Consider the following 26713-nt stretch of genomic DNA (forward strand, 5'->3'; position numbering starts at 1 on the left):
GAGAACATCTGAAAAGGAATTCTGCTGTGCAAAAACAGCACATGGTACAAAATTTATTCTGCTTTGTTGTTTCTTCAGATTACCGTTGTCATAAATGTATATTCGTAATAATAGCAACAATAGTTCTCTCGTTCTCTATTGCGATAATGGTACTCGCTTTATTTATTTGTTTGCATTTTTTGTGTTCCCTTTCTCTGTTGTTGTCATTTTGCATACCGAAATGAATTTCGCATCTTCATTCAATATGAACGAAATAAATGAAAGATTCGTTCCGAAAGAATGTTGTTTGGGAAATTCAAAACTACAACATGCTGTGAACATGGGGACATTTCCCCCGATAAGATATACTAAGAAATTTTATCGATAATAATTTTTTTTGGCCGAAAAAAAGTGCATTGCATATGTTTTTGTAGCTTCTGTTCAATGTAGTTTCTTTGTTTCATTGTGATTGCAAAGATTATAAGAGATTGAAGAAAAATTATTTGCAACAGATCTACAAATAGGCAATATTGTATGCTTCCGAATGACGACGATCATCGAAGCATCCGCATAATTAATTGGCTTGCTGATTTGACCTGTTTTTATATATTAAAAATGTTACTATGTGCGCGCATCATCATTCTCGTGCTTATATTGAGAGTATCTCTATGTAATGTATCGTACAATATTTTGTGTGTCGCATGTCTGTATACGATTTAGCTTCAGATAGAAAATCACCATGTTCGGCTTGATTAGACAATGAACGACAGTTGAACACAAAAAAAAGCACACAACAACATTGGCACAACAACATTGTAGAAACAAAGACACTAAATACACTTCAGCTTCACTGGTCGTTGACACTCTATTCCAATGGGACTGACCTACACTACAAACGGCCAAAGACAATGCAATATACACAGCTGAAATGGAATATATTGGTTGATTACCATAAGCGAACATATATCGATCGATTTGAACTAGGACTGGGCGTCAATGGCTTTTTTGCACATTTATGTGTACATAATGTAAATGATGTTGTAAGTCCAATTTTAGCCGATGCACAATAATGTTCAACAACATATAGACACACACATACTCAACTCACTCACCGAGAATAATAATAAAAAAATATAGCGAGTCGTGAATGAGAAAATATGAAGAGAGAATCAGATGGGATACCCACTTTTAAATAGATATTATTATTATTATTATCATTAATGTCGTATCACGCATGTGCAATATTACAATAATTCATGATGATTATGTTCTTATTATTGCTAATAATTTTTGATCTTTTTTTTTGCACTTTACGGCTGCTACCGTTGTTATCGGTGCGTGTGCTTTGCTCTCGTCAATTCATACGGTTTATTGAGTGGAAATGAAGAGAACGAGAGAAATAAAAAAAAATAGTAAAACACGAACACACTTGATTAGAGCGAAGCCCAATGACGGAAATGTTCTGAATTACGAAAAATGTGAATGAGACCGATTGTTTATCCGGATCTCTCACAAAACGATTGGGTGAAACGATGGAATATGTGTACTGTTCTCGACCGAGTCATAATTATGGTTTCCGGATTTCATTTTGTCCAGTTACACTTTGGATTCTAGCGGTTTTACGCTTGTTCCGCTCACTGTGCTCCATTTCGGCGTGTGTGTGTCTGTGTGTTAATTTGTTGCACCGAATGAAATCAAGATTATCCTGGCGATGTGCACACGAGAAAAGGAGATAGCGACACACAGACAAAAAGAAACAGAAAACATGTTCAATTCAATTTTCATTCCGCAATGTGTAATTTAATACGCGGCATACTGCATATTTGGTTTGCAATAGTGTATTTTACGCAATATGAAACAGTAACAACAACAAAAAAAACGAAGCAGAAAATTTGCAAAAAAAAACATATCTCGGCGTTCATCATTTCGGTTAGATCATGAAATGAATAGCATGGTTTAAACCACATAGCCCACCCATTATTTTGTGCAATCAGTGTAATCAACTCTTTGATTTCTCTCTCTCTTGCTCATTCTGCGCTCTCTCACTCGAAAGATGATATTTCAGCCTGTAAATTCACTGTTTCAAACCAATGGATGCGTCTAAACATTCTTTTTTCGTCTTTTTTTTTTGATAGAAAAAACACACACAACTCTTTAAAAGACTATGCATTTTTACTTTAAGATTTCATCGGGATCTCTTGTGTGGATCAAGCAAATGCGATTTTCTCTGACCAATGTGTATATATCTTCGTTCTCGAAATAATTTCTACAAAGGAAAGTTTATGTTTGCGGTTGTGTGCAGTTTTGATTTAATGTTGCTTCGAATCGGTCAGCAATGTAGCAATAGCAGTAGCATCATCAGCAGCACAAGCAAATATACAAACGGCGAACAAACACACACAAAAAAATATTAATGTTGAAAGAAGAGAAGTAGAAATGATGATGATGACGATGAAGAATGCCACGACATGCATTGTATATGTCTCCATGCTATTAAAACCACCGACAACATTTCTAAGGAAAAAGATCAGTGAAAATTCTTTTAATGATGCCCAGAACGGTGCTAAATACAAACGACCAACGAACGAACGAATGGCGAATACAAAATCAAGGAATTTTTTTAAATGGCATCGAGAGAGCGCACACATATACACAAGCGATACATCGAGCACACAAGATTTTTGCAATACGGACGAAAGAACGGAACAAAAAAAAATATATATAAACTATCTACACGATACGTATATACGTCTGTTCTTTATTATGTTCAATAGAGAAAAATAGATGAGCAGAAAACAGGTTTAGTGGCATGAAGAAGAATGGGCTTGAGCATAGCACTTAATAAGCATCGGCAGCAGAATTTCTCTCTCACTCGACTGTGATATGGTGAAGTGCAAAAACCATTGAAAGCGTACAGAGAGCGTGCAGAGTTAAAAAAAAAGAAGAACACAAGCGATTCTAGAACAACAACATCTCACATTGAGAACAATTTGTGCTGTATTACAAAAGATTGGCAAAAGGCGACAAGCAAGTATAAAATAAGACGAGAGAGAGAAAAACAAAACTGAAGCATACTATACATACAACGGAAACACAAAGAATATGCTCTCGCGACAACTTACAAATATTTTCGAAAGAGTCGAATGAACGAGAAAGAGGAAGAAAGTGTGTATGTGCGCGCACATTCGATACAAGCATCGGCAAAAGAATTACCAAGAACATTGCAAATCACAACTGATCGAAACGTACAATCGGCATTTGCGATGCTTAAAATGATTGGCGAGAGCAAACGAGATGCAGCACAAACAGAGATAGAAGGCTCGCGCGAAACCGATTTAAACGAGTATATATCGTGACGAAGAGTAGCCCCGACCAAACTGTGCACACCAATCAAATTGTAATGTTAAAAAAACGGTCTTTTGAAAACGGCAGTTTTCGATAGAAATGCGGTCATTTTTACTGCGAAAGCAGGCGATTTGCATCACTAGCAATGGACACAAAAACGCCAAATATCATTAATTAATTGTTTTCATTACATGAAAATCACATTCACACTCCGATTGAATGAGATTGAATGAGTGTGAGTGCTCGAAACGGAAATGGTTTTCAATTGAATCGCACTCATACATATTCTCACTCACTCAGAACGCTCGTGTGATCTTTATGGTGAATATTGTTAATTCATTTCGATTTGCTTAATATCGTCTTCTTTTAATTCATTTGATGGAGCATTATCTTGAGAGACCGTTTTGTACACATATACCAGAGAACGGACGTGCGCGAGCATACACACACACAACGCGCAGCTCAGAGAGCGAGAAAAACAAAAGTATTTCACATTGTTTTCCGTTTGATATTCATTTAAATAACCTGTTTTTATATATTTCACTGCAACGAGTTTTGCATGCTCAATCTTTTTGTTTTAAATAACACAAGAAAGCGTTGCATTCTTTTCAGCTATACGGTGTGCATTTTTCGTTATCTGTGCGCATTTTTTCGTTGTTTCTGTTCTTGTCCGTGTTAGATACTGTCTATTTTATGTATGTGTATGTGTGTGTGCGACGATTTTCAACAGAAGCTGTTAAAGAGCTACACTTTACCGCAAAAACCTAAGTAGTTTCTACCGTGGAAAAGAACAATGCATTCATGTAATTTTTGTGCTAGACATAAAATCGATAAACATTTTGCAACAGAAGCAGCGGCAGCTAATTTTCATCAAAAAATCACGGACATTGTTTTATCGTTGGTTTTTCGATTCATCTTTTCACCGTTTTACCAAGGATATGATTTAACTATTGTTGCAATGATTGAAGCGATTCAATGTTTTCCAAGCGATTTAGGTGAATTTGGTTGTTTTGTTCAAGAAATTTCTATTGCTTAGAATTGAGTTTCGCCTCATAAAAAATGGTCTCGTTTTTTTGCCTGTATTTTTATATTTTCTATGAAATGTATTGAGCTGATTTCTTATTCACTGGACAATGATTCAGTTGATTCGATTCACCTTCACTGCAAGTGCTTAAAAGATTTTCTCCCCAAATTCTCGAGAGACCATTGCACACTTGAGAAATTATTTCGAATATTTTTCGAAGCGTCTCAAAAACCGCACTTGTCGTTACGCTTTATGATTGATTGTTGTTCTCTTGAAGCGTAGCCAAATACCAATTTTTTTTTCTGTACATCTGTCGGACATTTGAACAGTCGTAGAAGAAAAAAAAAATGTAAATAAAACGTCTTTGTTGAATTACACACTTGACATGGATGTTCGCTCATTATTTCGCTGGCGATTCGATTTTTCCATGTACACGGTGCAATGGTCTAATTCACTGTTTTTTCCTTCAAATTTTTTTTTTTCATCAAACGAAAAAATCGTGTCTTCTCGTGTGTACACAAATGAATCGTTTTCGAAACAAATTGAATCATTGAACAAATAACTTTCAAAGCCTTTTACTTTCATCGGATAACAAATCTTTATTTTTTAGAATTTTGTTTTTCTTTTTCATCGTTTCATTTCGCAACGCAGTCAATTTGGTGATCACGCACATTAAATTGCAATCAGACAATGTTTTGTTTTGAAAAGTAAAAGAAAAAAAAAGAGAAGAAGTAGTAATCTCCCTAAAGTATTGTACGATTGTATTGATAATCATCGCATACGTTTAATGCACGCATCATACACGTCGAAGTAAAATCCCGTAAAATCAAGAATATTGTCCAACAAACGGAGCCGGGAGGGTTCACCGTAACAATACAATCAAATCGAAAACAAACAACAATTTCACGAGAAGGAAATGAAAAGTGAAGCCAAAGGCAAAGTCATACAAATGAGTGCAATTTAGCACATATGACAACTTAGAGGTATCCGCATCCTGTATTCGTATCGTTTGCGCGATGAAGGTGTATTAGTATGTGTGCGCGTCCGTGCCTGTTTACGACCATGGCAAATGTGTGTATGCAGGAATAAAATACGGGATACAATTTTTCCCCATTTGTCAATCTCTATGGTAACCATCATTGATTTTATTAGAAGAAGCATAGGGGACCGTTTAGGTAAAAGAGGCGATGAGCGCATTTTTACTGTTTTTTTTTCTTCTCTCTCGTAATTTTGTTGTTATTTAACTGTTTGTGCACGTTCAACTGAACTTTGCACTTGGAAATGTGACGATAAGAAAACGAAGAGTGCACAAAAAGGAAAAACAACATCGGATCAAATGATGCCTACGTGAAACAAATATTTTCCATTCGCTCAAAATACAACGCTTTAAATCTTTGTCTTTGTATTTGCATAATTTGGTTTTTATTTTGGAGAATTCTTTTGGCCTTTCTTTTTTTTTTGTAAACAAACCGAACGCTGTAATATTGGTATGGAGAGGCAAGCCGTACGTATAGAGAAGATGGCATGGGAAATTACGCCACTTAAGCAATGCAAAATTAATGTTTGGGAAGATGAAATTATTTTCACTTCATTTTTAACGTTTTATTATACTTTAAAATGACCATTAGCACACAGAAATACTCACGAGAGACAAATACACAGAGAAAAACCTTGACGAAGAGGGATTTTTAACAAAGCATTCGAAAATCTTTTATGAAATATAGGTTCTTTGACGTTTTTTTTTATCTCTTTGAAATATGTATTGCATTGACGTTAGACGTTCATAGAAGATTTTGCAGATGTCTTTTCCTCTTTGTCTCTCTCTTCTCTTTCTGTTTTGTTTATTTCAAATGAATTTTGATTTTGAATAGAATTCAGTGAGTTGCTCTTAATTATATTGCCATGCCATATAAAGAAAAAAAAATCAGACACATTTACGATGTGAGTGCGATTTTGTTCTAATATTGTTAAATTATCATTCTTTATTATTTAATTTATGTGGATTTTGCCAAAAGAGGAAACGCCACATTGTGTGATTCAATAACAACATAATAAATTTGAAACATATTATAACATAGGGGCTTCTTAATCGAACAAATTTTCATCTATTATGCACAATGCACAGATGTATGTGAATGTATGTGTGTGTGTGTGTGAATGTGAAGTCTATTTTGGTGAGATAATAGATGAATGAATTTATCTAAATCTCATTGATTTAGTATTGCTATGTAACGCATCGCATGTTACTTTCATGCTTTTCCATTTTATCTGTATTAATTTGTACTCTCGACTGACGTGGAATATTCATATATGCAACACTGAATGGAACAATACTGTTGAATGGAATAAATTTACATGTAAAAAGCGATAGCAAGAGGTGAAGAGATGAAAATGAATAAATCTATACTGTGCGCTCAATTTCACATGTGTTTGGCTTTTAAAATAGCTCAATTTTAACGTTAATCTTCACTAGATTCATTCATTCATTTACAAATTTATGGCCATTTCTTTCAATCGAATCGGGTGTGTGTGTCTTTGTATTTAAGTGAGAATGCGATTCGATTTTTAATGATTTCCCCATTGGCGCACACCTCATATAACATCATATCTCTCATGAAAATTCCAAGAAAGTTCAATAACATTTTTTTGGTCGGTCATTTTTATATTTTATTTATATATTCATGTTTCCTAATCGTGCGTAGCTCACATCGAGTGTGACATCTGTATATTTCATTTTATTTTGTTTGTTGCGCCAATATTACAACGTTCTTTTTCATTTTATTTATTCTTTCGTTTTGTTCATATAATAACCGCTAACATATCCATTTGCATAAATGGACTTGAGCTCGCGACCAAATCACATACAAAATAAAATAGACGATTTTTGTGGATCATCAGAAGCAACAAAAACCGTTAGAAATTCTCATCGTTTCTGCACACATCAACAACAAAAAAACACACCGAACATAAATCGAAAGAGATGTGTAAAATGTACATAATACTCGAAATAAATGTTTTCTATGATTCATAGATCGATTCTATTGAGTTGATAGTCAATTAAAATTGAATAAAAAAAAAACGCGAAAGAAAACACATTTGAATGGTTGTTGGCATTTTTGTTCGGCCAGCCCCAATAATTAAGCAGTGATTAATATGATCTTTGCTTAAGTTAAATCGATCTAGAAATCTAGTCATTTTGGGCTCTTTGCCGCCATAATTATCCAGCAATCGTTTTTGCGCTCTACCTTTGTGCCATCCGAAGAGAAATCATGTAATCGTTTTCTATTATTACCGCTGTAGAACGAACGAAAGAATCGAATTGTAAAAAATATCACACACTCAACTAAATGACACACAGCTGCAAAAATAATTTCAAGCCAAAGAAGAGAGAGAGAGAGAGAGAGAGAGAGAGTGGGGGCAATCCGATTTCCAGAGCAAAAATCTTAAACAATCTATAAGTGAAATACACACCTATTCTGTAAAGGTTCTCTTTCAAGTGCCCGAAATTTGCCAAAGCATTAAATGGGAATCATTTGAGGTAAAATGGAATCGACACAGGAAAACAGAGACTTGAACAAAAATCAATTTTGACTTCATATCATGATCATTGATCATGAATTCATGACCAAGCACATTTTTTCCCTCTTCTGCCATTGCTCACCTCAGAGTGTGGCATCGCGAGCACACAGCATACAGAAATTCTATTGACTCAGTGTTTCGCTTTATTAAATATAAACTCATCGGCCTTTTATCGTTTTTTTTCTTTTGCTCGTTGGCTTGATTTTTTTTGCTCTCATATCTGCACCTTGGTAGTGTTTTTTTCTCTCTACTGATCGCGTTTCAAAAGACATTAGCCAAGCGAAAAAAAATGAATTGATGATCTGGATTGTTCTCCAGTGTATATTTTTTCAGTTTCTTCTTACAAATTTTTGGTATGCTTAATTTTTTTATTGGTTGCCATAGACGGGCATGGTCCGATTCAAAAATGCTACCGCATCAAAATCATCGTAGACGGTAGCTCCGTTGCAACAACAACAACTTGTCCAAAGCAGTAAATCGAATCGATTGAATTAAATTTCGTTGGAATAAAGGCGTTACCAAGGCTTTTTGCCAAACACACGTTCATAAAATCGCTTGTCTTAACATGGGAAATACTCTATTTTATCGCTTATTATTCATTCAATTCGTTTCAATTATTTGAACATAATATCATACACGTCAACTTGAATATCGTTATTGGTTTCATTTTCAATTGATTTTTCTTGTTCGTTTTGCTCGATTTTTTTTCTTCTTCTTGTATCGTTCAGTGCATTATAGTCTCACAATACACTAAAATTGATATGTTCTATTGGCATTGGCTTATGGTTCTATTCCGAATGGATTAGTATGTTGTGTGTGTGTGTGTGAGTGTATTTGGAGTGACATGCTAAAATGCCGATTCTTGTCAAGCGATTAATGACAATGGGATCGTGATAAAAATGAAATCGAAATGGCTTCGTAAGGCACATTTTAGTACGCGATACTGCATTTTACTGTAAACTACATCTCAATCAGTTCGAGCTCAAGGGAAAAATCAATTGACATCAACATTTACACATACACACTTTACAAGCATTATGCCGCGCGTTAACATATTCTATGTGGTGTACAGAGAAAACCATCCAAAGATGGTAAAACTCATAATTAAAATGGAACGTTTTAAGTCACCGAAATAGCGAAAAAAATATATACATGTGTGTGTGTTGTGAAAGATCTCTGATCTATTGAAAAAGCACGGTTCAAGAGCATTTCAATTTGGCTGAATTTTATTTTTCTTCTTCATCGTCGCCGTTGTTGTCGCTGTACTCTTCAACAATTTGAAGTGGAATACATGCATTATAACATATCTCTCGCTCATTTCTCGACAAGTTCTTCAAGTACCTTGAGGTCTCCTTTAACTGTTTTCGAACGTGACAGAACATGCATGCATACGTTTGTCGCTTGCAAAGCCGACCCATCAATAAAAAAAGTTTACTCTCTTTTCGATCTCACCAAATAGATTATGTGTCCGAATGTATCTCTCTTTCTCTCACACACTTACACATTATTTGCTGCGCTTCATTTATCTATTCCGTTCGTTTTCACTTCATTCATTTTGTAATTTGTTCGGTTTTGTTTAACTTTTTTTTTCTTCTCACTCTCTTGTAAAACTGTATATATTCGTTATAACAAAGTATGCGTGTGAGTGTGTGTATGTGTTGTTTTTTCTTCTTTTTCTTTGGTTTAATACTCTTAAAAGTGCTTTCAGAATCACTCAATATGTCGATTGACATTGGTGGTTTCATCATTCATTTTCATGAGAATAAATAATTTTTCAGACCAACTAAGAATCAGAAAAAAGAAGAAGTGGAAAAAGCATCGAAAAAATTGCCTCTTTTCCGTCTTTGTTTCGAAAGAACAGTTTTTTCGCAATAATCAGAAGTGTGAATTGAAAGCAAGACAGAGAGACACAGTACTTTAAAACTAGTTAACAAAAAAAAACTTTAGCCACTCAATTCATTTGAGTAGAAAACGCTTGATAAGCCTCTAATAAATGATGATCAATGCACAAAGAAAAGATCGATGTGCGGTGTATGTGTGTGTGTTTTTCATCGTCTTTCCTTGTCTTTGGCTTGAATCGAAAATTCTGACACATACAATTTACGATAAAATGTTAAAGGTTTTGACGTAAATGCAACTTTTCGTATAGATTGAAAAGTTTATCGCGACTCATCTCAGAAGCCGGCGTTGATTTTCGTCTTATTATTCTCTTCGTCATATGTGAATGTTGCATCCCTTTACTAAAGGTATGTGAGACGACAAACACGGATGATTTTGAGAGAGAGAAAAAAAGGAGACATACACAATGAAAATGGAATATTTTGACGGTGTTCAAGAGTATTCAGAGTTGGCAAGCGATCAGAATTGTGGCAATGCACACAAGCCATAGCGCAGCAGTTATTAGGTACATGCTGAATATTGTCCACAATGAATGGCAGATAAAGAATTAAGATGAACAAAAAAAGAATGTGTAGCATCAGCGGCAGACGCGCAGACAAGTCAATGAAGCAAACCAAGTTTGACCGAAGAAGAAAAAAAACCCAACAACAACACACAAAGAATACACGAGACTCGATCGATTAACACGAAATGCTACATTCAATATATAAAACACGGTCGAGACATAAGAGAAGCAATGAAATGGTTCGTAAAAAAAAGCAGAACGGAAAGAAAGAATCAAAGATGGAATTATTATATGGGCGTTAAGTAGATTGGCGAGATTATGGGTATGTGTGTGCTTTTATGTATATTTTGGTCATTCTATGCGCGCGCGGCATGTTTCGATTTTTTTTGTTTCAGACCAAGTGAGATAGAGAAAGAGAGGCCAGAAAATAAAAATGTAGAGGAAAAAAAAAACACAAGAAACAAAACTAAGTCGAGTCGACGACACAAGACCAAAGTCTATATATACATCACATTCAAAAGAAAAAAAAACTTATCAATTATTTTGTGTATTTTTAATTCGGAGCAGTATACATGTGTGTGTTTTCTTGGTTCGATGGAAGGTGTCAATGGCTTTTTTTTTACGAAATTCGTCATCAACATATATATTAGAACACAAAATGACTTAACACATCGCAATAAACCATTACTTAATGACACAAACCGAAAAATAACAACGAGTTACAATACATATCCCGAATATAGAGCTAATCTTAGCTCGGGGACACCATTAAATTGTATAACCACAAACAGCACATACACACATAACAAAAGAAAATTCATTATTCCACAAAATATAGATTAATAAATATCAATTGACTCTTTCGGTCACTCTATTGAAAATGAGCTCATTTAAAATAGCTTAACCACACAAATAATATCTCGCCATTATTATCGATTGAGCTCGAAAAAAGGGCTTTTTTTTCTCTCGCACTCAATACAACCAAAAATACATTTAACAATAATGGCCTGACGACTGATTGTAATCAATATCTCGCAATCATCACTTTCCATCACTCGGTGATTTTTTTTTTCTTTTCATTTGCAAATAATGCCACTTCTGACCGACACTCTCAATGTGTGTCATCAAATCATAGATTAAACTTTGCCATTAGCGTATTAATTTGATTGCAGAACCGGGAGAACGAGACGAAGAGAGAAAACCGAGCACAAAAATTATTTATTTAATTAATCGTTATGGCATCTTTATAATTATATCTAATTCTGGCAACACTCTCGTTTTTACATTCACAGCGAAATTATTGCCATTTCATTCCGTTTGAATACACAAATATAATAAGTAATATGTCAATGGATATTTCGTCGAAAAAAAATTATAAATCGAATGATTTGTCCATTTAACGAAATTGCTGTTGAAATTGTCAAATGAGCTCAATTAAAAAAAAACTGAAACCAAATCGAGACGAAAAACGTGTAGAAGTAAAAAAGCGGTCAAAATGTAATAATAGCTTTTTTCATTAACCAAAACATGAATTGCAACTTCAGCCACGCTCGTCTGACTCATTTTCGTTCGGTTCATCTGATAAATGTTCGAATTTGAAATTCGACATTTTTGACAGTCGCTCACACACAAACATGATAACATGTTTATTCTGACACGAAACGAATAGAATGAAATGTAAACAGTTTATTTGTTTCTCGCATGCTTCAAATGACAACTAAATTCAGCGTCCATTTTGGCAGGTAAATTCAGTCCAATGTCAATTTCGATGGTCATTTGAATCGAAGAGTTGACATTTTCGAATTTTGTGTGGTGTGGTCATTGTGTTTCTTCTTTTCGCAAACGTTACCATCGGGCCATGAGTTGAGACCATCAACACGCGGTGTAAGTGAAAGATATACAGATACAGACCGTGTGAACCAACAAATTTTAAATTGGAATGGTATGCATTTGCTTTCATAATGATATCGGTAAAAATCGATCAAATTCAGGAAAAACGACTTTCAGTGCCACCAATGAAAGCAACCACCTTAAATGCATACCACCGCGCGTACGATATGTATTTGGTCATAAAAATTCATTCAGAAGATCCAATGATTATTTGTATCGAGAAATATGCGGCATGCAATAACTTTCACCCAAAAAAAAAAACGAGCAACAACAACACCAAAAATGACTTGATGACGTTCGATATGGTCATTCAGTAAATTGTTCAACGTGCACTTGGTACAGTTATTATTTAGAGTTTTTCGTGCATATTCTGAGTCGGTATATTTTTGGACATTAGATGTGACCGAAGAATTATTTTGCACCGATTGCAGTTAATGATGAAATGAAATCTTATACACAATGTACAGCTCTCTCACACATTTTGTGGTGCCTGCCGGTATATGCAAAGTGAGTCAGTCAGTGCACTGGACAGTGCCAGGTAAGTGAACTTTATGCGCACAAATTTCACATGAACATTTCGTAAAATCGATCGACGATATGTGTGTGTGTGCATTTGCATTGAGATTTTTCGTTGTGTGATGATGTTGGCGGCGTCGTCGTTGTTTTGTTTAGTCTGTTCCCAAAAAGCATAATACCGAAATATAAAACTGGTTAAATGAATGACTGTGTGTATGTGTGTGCGCTGGTTTAACCAATCTGTTATGGCTTTTTTGGTTCGTTTGGTTTCGCTTCCTTTGGCGTTGTTTCTTGTACTGTGTGTGATCGACGATGGCGATATGTAGGTGTTTTTGTTTGTACGGCATATTTTCCCGTGCCGCTTAAACATTCATTCTTTTTTAACATTGTGCATTCATACACAAATTCAGTTTCAATCACACCGGTTCGGGTGTACAGCAAAACTTTTTGAGAGAAAAAAGACAGAGCTGAACGAAAAGACCTAAGAAGAAAACCCGTCCATAGTTTTTTTTCTTCTTCTTCTTCTTTTGCCGATTTATATTGACATTATGTTGGTGGAATGACATCAATATGTAGTATTCACACAATGTATGTGGCATCATCATTTCGCATAATGCTGCTTCCGAAGCGGTTCTTCGAAGTGGCACTGTCAATTCGGGAAGTTTTATTACACATATCAAACACACACACATATATATACTATATATTTTGTATTCTGCCATTGGTAAATGGGGACAGCCCATTTGGCCATTAAAATATGTTTGCGGAAACCTGTGCAAAATGTCAACAAACTGCTGTGAATATGGAAAGTCATGGAAGAAAAACAAAAAAATAGCATACGAAAAAACCAAAGCGGTGCTCCTTTCAACCGGAAGATACTTTGTATCTTTGTTGTTTTCCATTTTGCATCCCAACACACTATGCGCCTTAGTCGCTTTTTTCGTTTGTTTGCGAGGGTAAAGTGTCCATAATAGGCATTAGCCATTTATAAAATGGACCATTATCACTTTCGAATTATGGAACCAACCCACTTCTTAAAATCGAATCTTTCTCTGTTGTTTACTCAATATGCTTGCACACGCGCATTACAGTCTCTTAAATTGGATGTAAAATTTACGAAAAACAAAAAAAAAACACAAAAATGACATTCATTTAATGCGCATACATTCAATTTTTGACCATGCTGCTGCTGCTGCGATTGTTGTTGCTGGTTATTTTCGTCATCACAAAAGTCCATGCAAAATATAAATCATAACATCGGTGTGACAGTTGTGAGTGTTGTACGATCTTATGTAAATGGAATCTATATTGACCAATCACGAAAAATCGCATTTTTCGTTTAGTTTTCCATTTCAATGTGATTACAATCAATGTGATTTTTTCGTTGAAAATTTCGATATTTCGCGCGCGCTCAATAACCAACGAATCATTTATAATATAAATTCAGATTTCTTTCGTGAGCATGCGATTCAAAAAGTCAGTTGAAACTTGAGCGTGCACATATGAATCGTTTTGTACTCCAAATCGGTTGCAATAAAAAAACAGCAGAAAATGTGGCGGCCGCTGCTGCTGCCGTGATTTGCACGTGAACAATTTTAAACATTTTCTCATTACATACTTACTGGATTGTTTCATTCAAAAAAACGATTTTTTTGCTTCATGTGTGTGTGTGTGTATTTAAAGGTTCAAATTGGCGAGATGTCGTGCGGAAATCGTTGTGTACAATCGTTTATTGGTAGCTCAAGTCTCACGGATCGACTTTTATTATTTGCACCTATTTGAACAGGTGAATGTGATGACGTGTGTGTGTATTTGTGTGTACGGGATTTTTGAATTATTTAATCGATAGACGACGATTTAAAATCTGGGCTTAAAAACAAAAAAAAAATAATACACAATCGAATGAAGCAAGAAAGCGATAAATTAGTCATCAACGAATTGTTTGCGCGATGAAATTTACCAAACGATGCCATATGATTAGGCCCCATTTTTCCATCATATTCCGGTTTTGACACAGATATTCAAATCTGTCAAATATTTACATGTTTTTTTTTTCTGTCTCTCGGGCAAAAATGAGCTTGAGCCTACAAACAATAGACACTCATACGCATGATTAAATCACCGAATGCTCAAGTACACCGAGTTAACAGACACAATAGACGACGAAAGAAAACAAACACAGAACAATGCAATCGTCTTGCGCTTACCTTACCTTATTCGTTAGCGGATACTGCGCTGCCATATTTCCACCACACAATAAGATATTAATAACATTTTATTGAGATTGTGATATATTTGTATCATTTCTTTTCAAACGGAACATTTTATTATTTAACCAACGAGGGAAAAAAATGTATTTAAAAAAAAGACATTATGAACACACATATAGATTCAATGCCAAATTCGGAAAAAGTTAAGTCAAGTCAAAACAACACTAAATGAAGCAAGCGCACGCTCACATTATCGTGTATATGTGCGTAAGCAGTGCATGTTTGGCAAACAAAGGCGATGATAACTAGTAACACACACACGTATATGCATACATATTTTTGTTTTTAATTGGACAAGCGAGTAAAAACGCATGTTTACGTTATCACATGGAATGGAAGAGAAACAAAAAAAAAATAGTCAAATAAAAACCGACATTAAATCATAGTGTGATGTGAAAAAGAAAAACAGTCGGGCCAGATATCATTTTTAATCTTCTCACATCAAAAGAGATTATAATGATGTGAACGGAACAAGAGTAGTGGGAGAGAGTGAGAGGTCGTGGATGTTTCGTCGAAAACATGCAATTCACTTACCAAGTTAGTCATATTTTTTTTTGTATTATGGCGTTTTAATTAAATCAATAACTAGCTGGAATAATTTACAAAAGGTCACGTTGTTTTCATATTGTAATTGAAAATGCATTAAAAAAACTTCTTATTTTCTTTTCGCATCAAAATCGAAACAGCATTCCACACGATTTAAACTGAACAACATATATTTCTAGCCCATTCGTGCGCTTTTAATATCGTAATTGAAATTAGCATTTGATTTTGCTATGAGAATGACGACGCTCCCATCAATTTTGTTTAATGCTTTTAATATATCGATAGTATTCGATCATCAATTGAATTCAAGCATTGGCAAACACTTCCAGAAATTCATTGCCACAACAAGTGAACAAAAATAAAACACAAACTTGACTTTATAGAAAAAAAATAACGATTCTTTTTTCGTTCATATTATGTTAAATATAAACACAGGCCGTTAAATAAAGAAGCTCATCAAATAATGTGTCTGTTTGTGTCTTTGTATGTCGTTCTTCTTCTTTTGTTTCAGTTATGACTGCATTGGGATGTATCGTATTACGTGTGTCCAGTGCATTACATTGGAATAGGTTTGGTCGCGCAATCCACACATACAACATGCGCTTAACTGATTTATTCTTTGCAGCTTTTTGTTTTTCAAAAAAAAACAACAACAACAAAAAATATTTAATTCTTGTGAACGATCTTTTATTGAATTGAATATGAGGTGAGTGAATCGGGTGTATAAAAGGTGGCGCGTGTGCGCGTCATGAATAAAATATGTAATACCTAGGGCAAGAAAAGAATCAAATATATCGCGCAGAATACACATAAAACAGGTACAAAAGGTGTGATAGAGAGTGAGAGAGAGAAATCGAGGAATCTTATTATAAAAAATGACTGTATCGTCGTCAGTTTAATATAAAAATCTGATATAATAGTTTGAACAAAACACAGAAAAACAACAACATCAAGACTCTTTTTTTTCTGTTATTTCGTACACAATAATCACACAAAACAGAGACACACACAGAATAATGTGATACACGAATTGAAATTTATTATCACTAACACTGCAACATTTGGTCGTGGCACGATCGACAAAACAAAAACGCAACGTATACAAACTCACAGGTAATGTGTGAATATTGAGTATTATGACGACCTCGATTTCATTCGATTCGGCTACTCTTCTCTCTCTCTCTTTCACTCTTCTTGCTCGCCACTTTCCAACCGATTTGGTTGTTGTTATAATTGCATGCACGTTTGCCGTAATTCGTCTTTGTTATAAATGCACAAACGGCATTGCATACATACTAAGTGTGAAGCCTGTGTATTTTAATCTGGACGTATGCCGGCATTTTCGCAGGTAATGTTGTCGAACTTAGGTGGAGTAGGGGATGCTTTGTGTGTTAGATAGAACATTGGCTATTTGAAATTAATTTCAATTCGACGAACGTCGGTGCGCCCACCTATACAATGCCCCCACAAACAAACAAATGAGATAGACACACAACAGACACTATTTTTTTTTTTAATCAATATAATCGGTTGCATACCTTTTGCCAGAATATTACATTCACGTCAATTGGAGATTTCTTCGTTACAACAACCACGAACGAAGCACTTGCTTGTTCTCGGCCTCATTCCAATCGCTTCAACTACAATTAGGAATTACGTTTTGGTTTTTATTTTTCTCGGTATGTGTGTGTGTGTGTGTGTGTATGTGTTTTGGTCGATGCTAAGTTCTTTGTCAAGGTTATCGTGATAGCACGAAATCGTTATTCTAGCACACAATATTCTATGTTATTCCACTAGTGTTACTTGATTCTTTCTTATATTATTCCCTCTCTCTCATCGAGTGTAGCGTCGTTGTTGTGTTTTTCTTTTAGTTCGTCTTTTGTCGGTTTCAATCATCAATTGTTCTATTTGAAAACCGTTGAATATAGGCTCACATGTGAACATCCAACATTGGATTTGTTGCAAGTAAGACCAAACAGACACAACACATTGATTAATAGTTAATTTAAAAAGAACGATTGAACGGTGATGTTGAAACAATTGAACAAGACAGAATCTACCATGAAATGTTGATAAGCGCAACCAAACAGTGTAATTGACTCTCATTTTTAATTCGAATTTAATTTTAAAGTTAAGCAAACACACACACTCACAGAGGTTCGAGGTCTTTTTAGGAAAATAGCCACAGATCAATAATTTGAACCAAAACGCCGCGTGTCAACACCAACACGAGCTATTCCATCGATTCGTTATTTTGACGTGCTTTCTTCAACTTTGTTGTTCAAAGTAAAATTCGAAGTGGAAAAAAAGCGGAGGAAAAAACCGTTTTTGACTTAAATTTTGTAGTGGATATTTATGTGTGTGAAATATTTCTCATTTCAACAGACATTTTATTTGCTTTTTTTCTCTCTCAATTTCTAAAGGTAAAAGAAATGTAGTTTGGTCAATTTTAAAGACAGGTTTTAACCTCAAGGGAGACGTTTGACTCAAGGAAACTTTTTTCATCATTGTTTTTATTTATGAAAAAAATATATATTTTCAGTTACGAAACTTTCGTTTTGTACATTGTACAAAATTTATTATGGTGAACACTGCAGGTGTTTTTTGTGAACTAGAACTCATCCAATTTCTTTCAAATAATTCAGCATTTCTCTTCGTTTGCCTCTATTCTGTTATCTTTATTTCACTCTCGACGCTTATCGCTATGTGTCGCCTTCTCTCTCTAGAGAAATATTGGGTACTTTTTCCTATTTTCATTTAATAAATGGCATTTATCATGGACATGCATCGGTTCGAATGCATTTTATAATTTGTAAATATGAAAATCCATTGTTTCATTTCTGGTTGTAATTTGATCTCGATAAGCATTAGGCGCGCAAAAGATGGCTTTAACAACTGTAACAATTTGAATCGGCCCAGTTGCTATTTGATTTTGTTTTTTTCTCGCATTTTTTGTTCAAATCGGCTTTGTTGCAATTAACCAAGCATTATCTGTGAAACGCTTAGTTCTTTTTTTATATTCGTATTGTTTTCTAGAACATTTGAACAACCTTGTAGATATAATCGTTGCTCATGTGCGCAAAATGTTAGTCAATGTTTGGATTTTGTGTGTGCGATTCGATGTTTGACTTGGAATTGTTTACACCAAGATATTTGTACGTTTTTTTTTGTCGTGTGTGTGTTTAAAATCGAGTGTTTGTTGAAATACAAAAAGTAAAACAGGTGAACCTTGCTGATGATTCACTTTTTTCATGATTACCGTGTCGCCACTTATGGCACTTACTTGCGATAAGAGAATTGTATTGATTCAGTGCAGTTTGAATGACAAGGAAAGAAGAAAAAAACTCAATAGTTTGTTGTTGTTTTTTTTTTAATTCAAATGTAATGAAAAAAAATGTTGGTGGAATGAGAAAAAACCGCAAGTTGTAATTTCCGGTCAAAGTCAAATTAAAAAATTCGGTGAGCCATGGCTCTGAAGCGAAATGTCAATGGCGATTCTATAAATATTTGAAATTGTTTTGGTCAATGACAAAAAAAATAGATATTGGCCGACTCTATTCTCCACACTCAAGCTTCAATCGATCGTTCATTTAGAAGTTCGTTTAAAAAAGAAAAAGAGACGAAAAGAAACGTGACCGCAAATGATTTCGCTTAAAATTCTTGGGGCTTTCAATTTCGATTTGTCGCTTTATTTTCGATATACCGGTTTCGATTGTATGAACGCGATTTAGATCATTTTCGGCAAAATTTCAATTCACAGATATCATGATTGATGGATTGTGCAAATGAAATCACCACCCGATTTAAGCTGTTACATCCAGACGAGGCGAGACAAACGGCGAGTGAATGCGTGAGAGAGAAAAAACAGAGCTCAATATTTGCGTAATGTTTTTATTTTCAATAACAATTCCACATATCACTTGATTGATGTAATATCAAAAAAATGATGGAACGTCACAATGCGAAGTGCATCAAATGCGCGTAAGGAATTTCTCTGTCTCTATCTTTCTCTCTGTTATTTGCTTGCTGATAACAAAACAAAAATTATAAACCGTAATTTCGAATCAACTTGAATTGGACGCGATCACAAAGCATAGAGGCGATTGAACAATGGTTCTGAATGTATTTTGATTAGCATGTTTAACGAGATTAAAGTTGGATTTCTGTGTATATATTTGTAAACACGAACACACACACACACAAAAAAAAGCAAACCTGAACAGAAACAGACACATTAATAACGTGAATCAGAGCAATCATTCGGTTTTTTTGATTACTTTGCCTTAACAATACGAACGCTTTGAACGGCACACACAAAACAAAATTGATACGAAGCAATTTGTATATGGACAGAGTAGATGACCGCGTCGGTGTTTATAACGTTCGACTTGAAACGAAAGCGAAATGCAATTTTAAGTATATACACTGGTGTTCAAAATGTTTGGATTTGAGATTGTTCAGAATTTTGAACATACGATTTGGAAAAGATGATCAAACCAATGCTTTTGGACAGAGATATTCTTATGTCAGATAGTTAGAGGAACAGAAAGCAAAAGTTAAAAAAGGTAAAAGAAAAATCTCAAAATGTTGGCCAATACAAATGCATTCTCTAAGATTATTCGCCAAATGAGAACCGATAGAAAAAAGAAAACAAATGTAATAGTGAGTTGAATCTTACCTCTTCGTTGTGCACCGTATTTCAGCAAGACAGAATACTTTGAATAAAATCAGAATGTTCAGAAGCACTTTTAAAAATTGGCCTGTATATCGTTTCTCTCCGTCAAACATACACCAATTAGATTTTCTTTTGCAGCTACTTAATCCAATTAGCAATCGAGTAAATTTATCCAATTTGATGGTTTTTAGTTGGCACTTTTATTCTCTATATAGGTTTTTTTTATAAATATTTTTTCGTAGCTCAATTTCGACACACAACTGGCAAACACTAATTGTTTTTACCTTTAGGCATCGTACTCTCTTTTAAAACTTTTCTTTTCTTTTTCTCGTCGCGTTCAGTTTTGTCCACTTTTAATTTCGTTTTTTTTTTTCTTCTTCAAATCGTACAAATATATAAAAACAAAATATCGGTTAAAAATACACATTTGTCACATGTCTACAAAATAAAATAAACTTCAAAATAAAGTCACTGAAATTATGCGCTCGCTTCGCTCATCGACATGAGTTACTTTCTCACCGTATCGGTACGGAAATCACAAAATTGTCAATAATACAAATTGCACAATAAATCGAACACGGCTAACGTGTTAACAGTTTGGGAAATTGTTTTGTTTTTTCTTCTTCTTTTTTTTTCTAAACAATTACATACACACTCGTCGCGGCCTATTTAATTAGGTTGATTAAAAAAAAAGCGCAGTTCATGATTTGCTGTATTTCCAACAGAATGAATTGTTCAGCCCGGGATGATCCTCTTTGTTTCCACATCAAACTGTAAATAGAGATATAACACGACAAGAATTATGCATTTTGATCGATATAAAAACAAAAGCGAAACAAAAGAAATTGTGTGTTTGTTGATATTTGGGCGGGATTCGTATTGTTCTCATTATGATTCTTTATCATTGATAAGAGAAATTCCATTCATTTTGGTGAAATGAACGAGCAGCATGGCACTCAATTAAAACATTTACATTTTTATATTTAGTTTGCATGAGGCTATGCTGAAAGGCAAATTGTTCACGGCAAATAATGGGCTTTTAACTGCACAACATTCACATAAAAAAAGGACAAAACTAATTTGAAAAATGCTGTTCGATGTAATGTTGTTGTTTTACTTGTGTATGTGTTCTGTTTTTATTTCGGGCATTCGCGAAAGCATGTACGAGCTCCTGCAATAGCTATACACAATTTTCATGGCTTGCGTACAGATGCGCGATTGTTTGTTTGTACGTTTGGGTGTGTTAAATCGCTAGCTCAATTGTACGAACACACGCTCTTTCTCTCACTCTTTGACTTTTCTCTCGCATAAGAACCGACATATATGGAAAAAAATCCCCTAGCATAGAAAGCATAAAAAAGCAGTTTGAAAATTTTGCATTTATACGATAAATGCTAAGCCATAGCTCAATGCGGAACTACTGAAACGACACCACCAGAGCAAAAAAATCGTCTTTAAGAATAATAATAATAAAAGAAAAAGATGGAGCTGAACCTCGTATATGTGTGCAAAGTAATGGTTCTTTATCAACACAGCCCATTCATTGGAGCTGGTTGTATCACGCGTTGCCACTTCTCAAAATATAATGCTTGGATAAATCGATTTCATTTTTGATAAGGTACTAGATTACAGCCAGCGCACACGTACCAGAGGAGACTGTAAGACAGGGAGAGAGAGAGAGAGAGAGAGAGAGAGAGAGAGCGAGTTCTTTCTCTCTGTGTGTCAGCCCATTTCGTATGACGGTCATGGTGTGCGAAAAGATTTATAGACATTGGAAAATCCTTTTCAGATTGACAATAAAATGCACACTTTTCAGATAAATCGTTGCACACATTTCCTGCAATTACGTTCAATGGAAATTCGAAAAGTGGAATGTCCTGGACAACAGTCAACGCATAGATATAAACAAACAGAAGACATAAAAAACCAAATCAAACATCGAATCGGCGATAATCATACGTTCCTTGTTTGTGTGTCGATTTTTTATCTCTTCTGTTCTCGTTGCTGTTGCCTGGCTAGTTTATGATAATAACAAGTTCACGGTTCTTGAATTGACATCACACGAAATAAACATTATGTGTGATTGTTGTTTAAATCGTTTTGGGTAAATGTTTGATTCGAAAATATTCATTATTGCAGTAAATTACTGGGGGCAACGATAAAAGCCACAAAAAAAGAGAGACACATTTGACAAGTCACACACAGCATCATATCGCCAGTGTATTGTATTTCTGGCATTGCCATCCTTCTTCACATTGTGGCATTTAGCTCCATCATATTGATTTTTCATCTTTGTTACGCATCAGATCACAACCCTCACAAATACATGCTTATATACACAAAAACGCGCACACATTCACATGATAAAATATCATTCACTTCTCCCATCATTAGGATATGATGAACACAACACAACCAACTCAAATGGAAGAGAGAACAATGAGTGGCCACTACATACAGTTCTCGCAACAACTGCATAAAAATGCTGTTAGCATTGAATTTATATTCCTTTGCTCTATCTCGCATTCACACACCACAACACTGGTCGCCTTTGTTCGTTAGATAATTATTTTGAAATTTAAAGAATATAAATGAAAATCGAATCGAAGCAAGAACGAGAAAAATTGTGCATGCTCGTCAAGAATTTCATGTAAACAAGACAGAATAATGAAAGCAAAGCTCAAACCTCCACGTTTTTTTACTTTTCTTCACTTCATTTAAACGCGCTAACGTCGATTTCTAACCAATTCTTTTCTTAAATGAGATTCAAACTGCCCAATTCGAAAAAAAAAATTATTAAAAGCCAATACAGGTTTTTGACAAACTCGATTTTGCTTTCTCAACTACTTATGGTGTATCGTATGTACTTTTTGTGTGTCTCTATTTTATTTATCGCTGTTTTTTTTTTCGATGTTGTTCCTATGCTGTAGCACAACACATAGGTGCTGAAATGGCAATAAATATCGCATGGACGAACGCTTATCATGCCGAAAAGTTCTTGGCACAATTTCTTTGCGCAATTTTCTATTTATTCAATTGTTTTTGTTGCGTTAGTCTCTTGACGTCTTTTGTATACACAAACTTCGAACTGAAGTTACAATGACAACAAACACCATAAGCATGATTGTGTAGCACAAATTTTACCGTTTTTATTCATAAAATTTTTGTTTTCGTTTTCACATGTTCGGTTTTTGATTAATTTAGAGATTTTAGAATTTTTGCCCACACAAAACACCGTCTGTCTACACCGTTCGAATAATGAACAAAATCAAATGGAAAAGAAAATCGTGATAAACAACAAATAAAAATGCATTCGACATACCGAAAGAAATGTCAATACGATTTCAATTCGATTCTCACTGAATATGAATAATTATTCATCTATTTTGAATGCAAATTGTTCAATTAAACACTCAACTGCATCTTTTGTTTCGAAGAAAAAAACTACAAATACAAAATCACATATCGCAAAATAGCAAATGAAAGACTGCCTTTTGAAAGGAAGAACAAACAATCCGTCGGTCGTTTAACGTGCTGCTCAACGCAACGGTTCAATCTCAACTAATCTACGGACGAGCACAACGAAAATACATGGAATACCAATGTTTCCATTGCATACCATCTCGTGCCATTCGTTCGTTCATTTCATTTGCGCGCACTGTATTGATGTGTGTATGCTGTCTGTGTGTATCGTATCGTCATTTTGGCCGTCTATGTTTTACACTTGTACGTTCTTGTTACGTTTCTCTCCCTGTCTTTCGTTCGCTTTCGTATACACGAATTCTGTTCAACGAACGCGCTCAATGCAAGCAATGGCCATGTGTGTGTGTGTATGTTTACCGCACTTTGTGTCTGTTACTTGGAGAATCAGTTTTCTTGTTTGCTTCGCATAGGCATGTGATACTAACGTACACCACCATCACAACAACAACAACGGCAATCAGCGATTAGACTGTTCAATACGGGCGCGTTATAAAATGCTACTTTTCCAAGTGCGCATGAAACATGCTAACAATACGCACCAATGTTATTGTACTAAAAAAATATCAACCGAAAATAAAATTGATTTGCAAAAATGGAGAATTTCTTCTGTTCCCTGGTTTTTCAATAAAGTATCCGTCGATCTCTTTGAGAAACATACGAATTAAGATGCAACTCATATTTCTCATGTCATTTGCATTTTTTTGGTCATGTATGCCAATCTGCGCCTTATCTGATAAATGAAATAAAAATCAACTTCCTGTTTGAAGAAAATCAATTGATAATTTTGTTATAAGATGACATCCTTATGATGGCATCAAACGTTTATAAACAAACGGGTCGGTCTATAGATATTGTTACCGTTGCCGTGCATATGCTTCGATGCATTTGTGTGTGTGTGTGTTTAATGCTGTCGCTGTCTTGCCGTAGATTTGCGCCGATTCCATCCATATCAATTCAGATACATTTTTTGCCATTAGTTTGTGCACCGCTTCGAATACATGCAAGACAAGCCAAAAGGTTCGAGTACCTGTAGACATATGCATCGAATCTATCCTGTTGTTGTGTTGTTCTTCTTCTTTTTGTATTGTTTCGGGTTTCTTTTTTAAATTCTTCATCGGGCGAACCATTTGCAAGAAAAAAAAATATTTATGTTATGAGCGGCATTATGCATGGATTCCTGTGATATTGTGAGAGAGTGTGTGCGCGATAAAATGTGACAAATATTATTGTTGGGTTCTATACGACAAAGCGAATTAAAACGAATTGAACGCGATCTTTGTAGCTAGAGTAATCATTGGATGCGATTTTACTGTCTTTCTATCTCGCTTGGTGCTCGCTAAAATGCTTGCGACCATAAGTATATTTCAGTACTTGAACAACATACAAGAATAAAAAAAAACCATCAATGCAACAGAAGAGAAGAAAAAAACAAAAAAAGAAATTGATTATTCGCCGCATTATTTTTTTCATGTTCTCCGCTACACTGTTTTGTCTGAATTGCATTTAAAAACAAAGAATGGAATGTGCTTCACGAAATAAAAAAAACACATACAGTTTTTTGCCTAGTCACCAGCAATTTTTAAATTCGCGACTTTCTATACACACTCAACGCCGACGGCAGCCACTACAGCCGATTCAAAGAAAAAAACTTACTTCTGGTTTCGCACGCGCAATTATCATATCGAAATACACATAAATAGAATTAAAACATTGCACAGACTGAATAAATGCGAGGTAAAGAGAGAGAGAGAGAGAGAGAGAGAGAGAGAGAGAGAGAGAGAGAGAGAGAGAGAGAAGTGAATGAATTAGCATTAGTACTGATTAGCGAAATGGGTTAAAAAGTCCAATTCACATTATCTCTTATGGATTTTAGAACATTCATTAAAGTTTTTTGTTAAGTGAAATCAAAATTGCTACAATTTCTACCAAAACGATGACAAACACAATTTTGACGAATTCTTTCTGTTTCAATTCAAAAACTGCCGTGCGTTCACAGACAACAAAAATCATACCAAGAATAACGAAATTCATTAAAGTAGAATAAAAAGCGAAAAAGGAATGATTTTGATAATAATACAACGACATCTATTGGAAACTTTTTACAGTTCACATTCAAATCTATTCAGAATTCTAACAATTAACTTTTCTTGGAGCTTTGTTCTGAACAACTACGAAACAACGGCACATATCTGCATTAATTATGTTATTCAATTTTTCAAGTAGTATTTCCTTCAGCTTCTAATAAAATGAAGTTTCGTTCAAGTTTTTATTGACTATTTTTCATGAGTTGGCATCCTTTATTTTTTAAATTATATTTTCAATTTTCAAAAAGTAGAATAGTTCATTTTCATGAAGAGATAAAATTTATTTAGAAGAAATCATGTTGCATAATCATTGTCTAACAAAATTATTCTTTTTTATTAACGAACTTCTATCGCAAAAAAAAAAATCAAATTCTTTACGGCTTCTACTGGGTTTGGTGATTGCCAAAATTGTTTCTGTTAGTTTGATTGCTTCAATGTCTCAAGTTACACAGTGTATATATGAGCCAAAGATCTCGCATAACTTTTGATATTTTCCCATGCTCTCAATAACTAAATAATAATATAAATCAAACATTTTTTTGGTTTTCATTAGTGTCCTTTCTTTTCAACAAAATCTTTCATTTATTTTAATTAATTTAGTTTGTTTATTTTAATCAATTTAACAAATATGCGACTCGATATATTTCAAAGATATAATATGACGTTATTTCATAATTTTATTATTTTGACAATGTAATTTTTTCAATTTAAAAAAATAGATGTTTCAATATGAAAAGTAATCGATGTTTTTGGATAACAGTTTTTATTGAATTTTCCGGTTTCAGAGCCTACAAGTGATAAAAATAATGGGAAGAAACTATTCTTCGAAAATGCTCGAGTTGAAGGTAGATTGAAAGCTTGGAGTACAGCGTATACATTGTTTGTGTAAGATCAAACATTTCCACTGTTTGCGTCACG

General features: G+C 34.5%; 1 protein-coding gene across 6 annotated transcripts in view; it reads right to left on the minus strand.

Moving 5' to 3' along the window:
* The window catches only part of LOC116345430 (protein shank), a 74564-nt gene extending 50791 nt beyond the window's left edge, over nucleotides 1-23773 (minus strand). For all 6 annotated transcript variants that reach the window (XM_031774793.1, XM_031774797.1, XM_031774795.1 and 3 more), the window contains exons 1-2: nucleotides 23551-23773; nucleotides 20232-20999 (exon numbers count right to left, since the gene is read on the minus strand). The gene's annotated coding sequence lies outside the window, so the exon portion shown is untranslated. The remainder of the gene's footprint in view (nucleotides 1-20231; nucleotides 21000-23550) is intronic.
* Nucleotides 23774-26713: the final 2940 nt, after the last annotated feature.

This window comes from Contarinia nasturtii, unplaced genomic scaffold (genome assembly GCF_009176525.2).
Source record: "Contarinia nasturtii isolate CC-2019 unplaced genomic scaffold, AAFC_CNas_1.1 Cnas_scaffold_1240, whole genome shotgun sequence".
Lineage (NCBI taxonomy): Eukaryota > Metazoa > Arthropoda > Insecta > Diptera > Cecidomyiidae > Contarinia > Contarinia nasturtii.